The sequence below is a fragment of the Opisthocomus hoazin genome, chromosome 6 (assembly GCF_030867145.1).
Source record: "Opisthocomus hoazin isolate bOpiHoa1 chromosome 6, bOpiHoa1.hap1, whole genome shotgun sequence".
NCBI classification, from domain to species: Eukaryota; Metazoa; Chordata; class Aves; order Opisthocomiformes; family Opisthocomidae; genus Opisthocomus; species Opisthocomus hoazin.
The window spans coordinates 39,782,582-39,788,666 of record NC_134419.1 but is presented as its reverse complement, the minus strand read 5'-3'; positions in this window follow the sequence as shown (position 1 = coordinate 39,788,666).

Sequence of the window (6,085 nt, the reverse complement as noted above, 5' to 3'; positions counted from 1 at the left end):
GAAACACTCCGGCTTCGCCTGCGTGATGCGAGCTGCCCAGCTTGGGGCTTGCCTCACCTCCTCAGACATGCAGAACACCCGCCGCGCTAGCGACTTCTTGGAGCTGGCTCTCAGACGCATCGCCGTTTGACGCTGGCTCCGCACGCGCAGCGACCTGAGCCCCGGTTCTGAGAAGGGACCTGGAAACGGGCGGAGGGGAAGGGGAGAGGTGGCAGCAGAACGCACCAGCCTGGTCATGACGGAGGTGGATGGCATTCTGCTCGTCCCCAGAGCCGCAGAGGCTGATGCTGGATGCTGTGATGTGGTTTATGGAAAAGTGATTCTGTTTTGCGAGGCATAGTTTGGAGGCGAACTTGAGGTGGTTCGGCATCAATGTGAGGGAACGTTAGCAGGGAGGAATGCTCTTGGCCCCCTAGTAAAGTTACTTTATTGGCGCTGTGGCCATTGGATGTCGCCTTTTTCAAGCTTGTGTTTCACTTGATTTTCAAGACATCACGGTGAATAAACAAAGAAAACCTTTCTTTTCTAAGGCACCTTTCATTCCCCGGGACCTAAAGTGCTTTCCAAACAGTATCCTTAGAGTAGGATAACCACCTAGATGGCAACTAGAGGGCAGATTTAGACTAGATATTAGGAAGAAATTCTTCCCCATGAGGGTGGTGAAACACTGGCACAGGCTGCCCAGAGTAGCTGTGGCTGTCCCCTCCCTGACAGTGTTCAAGGCCAGGTTGGATGGAGCTCTGAGCACCCTGGGCTGGTGGAAGATGTCCCTGTTCATGGCACGGGGGCTGGAACCAGATGATCTTCGAGGTCCCTTCCAGCCCAAACCATTCTGTGATTCTATGATTCTAACTGAAATGTGTTCAAGCTGGAATATGATGGTGGCGTAAGCGGCTCCCAGCACCAGTTGCAGGCAGGAAGCGGGGGTCAAGAACTTCAGGAGCACTCAGGAGAATGAAACTGCAAAGATTTTGGCTGGGATATAAATGTTAACACCTCTGCTGCTTTTAAAAAAGACCCTAAGATCTGTCCTACCCAGAAATTGCAAGGAGCACACTTTATTTTTATTTCTCTTATCCCAAGAAAATAAGCCTCTCGCTAAAATACATAATAGAATACAAATGTTCCATCTCGCTCCTGCATCCGTACACGTTGGTTTGTAATATCATTAAAATCATTTTTAGAACTGTGAGACAGTGAGACATACACCACCTTACCTCAGCTTATCACTTAAATCAGACAGTTTTGTTCCAGCCGTTCCCTGCTCTGCCCAGCACCTCGTCTGCAAGCAGTTTGGGGTGGGAAGGGGTTTGCTGGTGGGTGGCAGGGTTGCGGACCGCTCAGCGTCACGACTGCCGCTCGTTTTTGCAGGGAGAGGCTGTGCTGTTGGGTAGCAATCCTCGCCTTCCCTCCCACCACCACCACGGTGGCTGCACCCACCGCAGCCCATGGCTCCTCGCTGTGCCCTGTGGCAGGAGAGCAGCTCTGTTAGCTTCTGGGCGAGTATTTGCATCTGTGTGCAGGGTGTTTCTGTGCTCAACTAGTTAAAATTTAGGGATGGAAAAAAATTTTTCCTGTTCATTGGTAAATGAATGGAAATAAATGACAAAAAGGTAATCAGTCAGCCATCTCTTTGGTGACATTCAGATATCCAATACTCACAAAACTGGATGCAGTGAAAGACTTTGTAAAACATGTCTTTTAAAAAACTGTTCCAGGTAAATGGTACCAGATCAGCGAGCTATGGCCAGAGCCTGCTGGACACATGCCGTGGTCTGGTTTGAACATCCCACAGACAGACAGACACTTAGAAGGGGAGCGTGCAAGAGATTCACGTCCAGTCTTGCAGACAAGGGCGCTTACCCCGGCTTAGCACACGTGAGGAAGGCGATGCTGACCACCATCCTCCTCCAGATCCAGCTATTACCATGGAAGGAGTCCGTGCTGCTTGTCACTGCTCCTCTGCAGCCGCTCTCGAGACTGAGACTTCAGTATTTGATACCAGTGCTCTGATCTAACGAGGGGGAGAAGGCAGAGTTTGTGTAAATTGTTCACGGGGTAGCTGCTTGGGCTTGGGAACAGGGCTATTTCCACCAGCAAAGGACGTGAAACGGGCAGAGCTGGTAACACAGAATCACACAGAATCACAGAATGGTCGGGGTTGGAAGGGACCGCTGTGGGTTGTCTAGTCCAACCCTCCTGCCGAAGCAGGGTCACCCAGACCAGGCTGCACAGGACCACGTCCAGGCGGGGCTGGAATATCTCCAGAGAAGGAGACTCCACAACCTCCCTGGGCAGCCTGGGCCAGGGCTCCGTCACCCTCAGAAGGAAGAAGTTCTTCCTCGTGTTCAGATGGAACTTCCTCTGCTTCCGTTTGTGCCCGTTGCCCCTTGTCCTGTCGCTGGGCATCACTGAAAAGAGTCTGGCCCCATCCTCCTGACACCCACCCTGCAGATATTTGTAGGCATATATTAGGTCCCCTCTCAGCCTTCTCTTCTCCAGGCTGAACAAGCCCAGCTCCCTCAGCCTCTCCTCGTGGGAGAGATGCTCCAGTCCCCTCACCATCCTCGTAGCCCTCTGCTGGACTCTCTCCAGTAGCTCTTCATCTTTCTTGAACTGGGGAGCCCAGAACTGGACAGAGTACTCCAGATGAGGCCTCACTAGAGCAGTGTAGAGGGGGAGGAGAACCTCCCTCGACCTGCTGGCCACGCTCCTCTCAATGCACCCCAGGATCCCATTAGCTTTCTTGGCAGCCAGGGCACATTGCTGGCTCATGGTTAACCTGTCGTCCCCCAGCACTCCCAGTTCCTCTCCACAGAGCTGCTCTCCAGCAGGTCCTCCCCAAGCCTGTACTGGTGCATGGGGTTGTTCCTCCCCAGGTGCAGGACCCTGCACTTGCCCTTGTTGAACCTCATCAGGTTCCTCTCTGCCCAACTCTCCAGCTTGTCCAGGATCCAGGGAATGATGTGTCTCCACAGCATGAATCTCCACTCACTGTTTCGCCCAAGCAAAGGGCTTGTCATGTGTAGCTTCTATCCAGAAGCAATTTCTTTTACCTCAGTAGTCCGCGACTTGTTACTGCAGTGCAGAAAGTCACCGGTCTGTCACCTTTTGTGGGAGAAGATGAAAGTCCCTCATAACACACCTGGGCACTTGGGCAGCACAATGCGAGGTGCGGAGAAAGATGAACCCAGGGGCGCAGAGGGAGCTGGGGGAAATTACAGTGCAAGAAAGCAGATAAGAGTTAGAAAAATGCAGCTTGTAAACAAAGACGGTTCTGTTCTCAGGTTGGCCAAGCGGCTGCTGCTGAGCCGCGGTAACCCTGGGCTGTCACCTTCGCGATTTGCTTGTCACTCTGATATGCAGTACAAGAATGCGTGTCGTCTCACCAAGCTCCTCGCCTGCACGGCTTGCCTCACTGATCTCCTGCAAACTGCAAAAGCAATTCCTTGTGCTAATTGCCCTGTCTGCCAAGTGACCAAAGAGGAGGCCAGGACGCTGGAATAAGATGGTTTTCTCTAGGAGAGAAAAGTGAGACGTACAGATTCAGGCTATCTTGCCCTTGCCTTACTCGTTCACAATATATGTACGAGGCTTTCCCATCCTTACGGAAATGAGAAAGCCTCCGAAGCGCTGCGGCAGACAGCAGTGGCATCCCTGAAGTTTGCTCACTGATCTTCATGTTTAAATTTAGTTTTTTCCATTTATTTTTTGGTTAGGCATCAATGACTGCTAAAACGCAGCAGCCTGCGATGACGCCCTGGCTGCTCTTCCTGACGGTCACAACGTGTACGAGCTGTGGCTAAAAGCAACGCAGCAGCAGGATCCTCTCCCCCATTCACAAGCACAGCCTTCGGGGAGCCAGAGATCTCACGGGTCCCCAAGATCCGCGGGTTGGCAAGGTGAACTGAATCTCCTGTAACTCGGGAGTTGAACATCCAGCCTGGAGATGCGTAGGAAGAAAGCATGGAAGCGCAGTGGGTCGCAGGCGGTGACCGGCATGCTGCGCAGACAGTAACGCTAGATGGCTGCACAGCCTCCAGGAGACCGCTGCTGCCTGCGAGTTGAATCACGTAGCTTGCGGGCCTGAAATATAGAAGGTAAGATGAGGTTCTCGGTGAAGCAGGAGCGTGTTTGGGTGCCAGCCCCTCTGTGTGGGTGAGCAGTCGAGTTCTCTGAGCCGGCAGTTGGAGCTGGAGGGTGCTGAGAGTGGCGTTTGCTGCCGGCCAGCCTGAAACGTCCCACCAAATGATGAGAATATCACGCTACAGTGATGCAGCCTTACTGTGTCTCCGTCAGCAGGAGCTAAAGCACACGTGAAGCAGCTCCCGAGGCACACGTTTCCAGCGTGACCTTCGGAGTAACCCGAAATCCCCGTAACTGCCAAGAGAAGAGTGGGGTGCGCAGAGGGAGCAAGAAACCTCTGTGGTCATCCAGCTTTAATCAGCCATGTTTGCTTGTTGACAAAGACATCTAAATCACACCACCCACCCCTCTGTACATCAACATCCCGAGGTTTTTCAGCACACAGCTCTCAGCCTGTAGCTCCTGCGGCAGCGTGCAGCCCAGACAGGACAGAGCAGGGTTAGGGTTGTCAGGGAGCAGGGTTGATAGCGTGATGTTACCGGTAAGCGGTTCACTTGGGGACCAGGATCCTTCCGTACAAAGCTGCTGCAAAAGTGACCAAAAAATCACCACGTTAGTCTGCCAGCTACAGCGGGCTCTTAGCCTGGCGTTTGAATACGCAGCTTTTATTCATGCACTGCTCAAAAGATTGCTTGTGTGCTTTCAGAGTGATTAGGTCTGGATGTTACAGCACTTCTGCTTGCAACTGAGAACACGACATCTGCTAAGAAATGGGAGTTTCATCCAGCCCGCCACCTGGTCCAAATCCTTCAAGCATGAGGTCTGTCACCAGTGTGTTTCCTGGCTTACATTTGGCCAACGGTAACAAAACCCTCTCCTCGCTTCTCTGCCCGTGAGCGTTTGGCTCTTTGCAATGATTTGTGGCTGTGCATTCACCCAGGCACCGCCTGCCTGCGTGATGAGAAACAGGCTCGTCCTGATAACCTCCTGCTCCAAAGCCACGGGCTGCTCTCACTTGACAAGAAGACGTGCTAGGGTCAGAGCTCAGGGCTTCGTTTCCAGGCACCCCAGGTGGCTCCAAGCCCTGAAGGCATCCAGCCCCACCAGACAAAGCTGCTGGTCCCTAAGCCACCTTGCAGCTTGCGTTAGGAGCGAGGCGGAGAGGGAGAGCGCAGAAATCCTGCCATGCCGCAGCGTGCCTCCTGCCCAGCCCTCTTGCCAATGTGCCGGTGAAGCCTGGGGGTCACAGCGCGACCGGCTGCGGCCTGCGATCCCCTGGACACGGGCAGGTCACAGGCTGTTTCCGAGGGGTCTGGAAAAGCTGATCATGGGGTGCAGCAACCCGCAGAGGTGCAGGCTCGGCGAGAGTCCTGGCCTGTGGTTGAACATCCCAACTCCCTGCTTCTCCGCATGGGCAGAGTCAGCTCCAACCAGGAGGGATCACATTTTTGAGTGTCACAGGAGACAACGACCTCTAAGTCACTCTAAAGGAAAACCCTTGTGAAATTTTTGCTGGCAGGCAAAGGGGGAACACAGACATCTGTGAGCTCCAAGTACCAAGCATCTTAGTACAGGTACCAAGCATCTTACTACCGGTAGAGTGCACAGAGCGGGGAGACACGTATGTACAGGCAAATCCCAGCGCTGACGACGTGGGAGAGTGGTCCAAGCACCACAATGGTCACGACACTCTGTCCATGGGTGGTAGATCGGCTCCTTCATTTGTGGCTTTTGATCACCGCGATGCAGCCATGTCGCGGGACAGCTGGTTTGCATGAGGTGATCAGTCTTGTCTTTTTGAAAGCCCTTCAGAACTGGGCTAGCTACACCCTTTATCACCAGGTAAATGTTCTTTCCCCATTTAATTCTCGTTACAAATATCTGGGAATGCTGTGTCATTCGCAAGGCCGTGGTTTAACCCCGGCAATAAAGAGGGACAGATTCACATCGCCTTCCTGACCTACAGCCATGGTGGAAAAGGGACCTGTCAGCGCCGTTA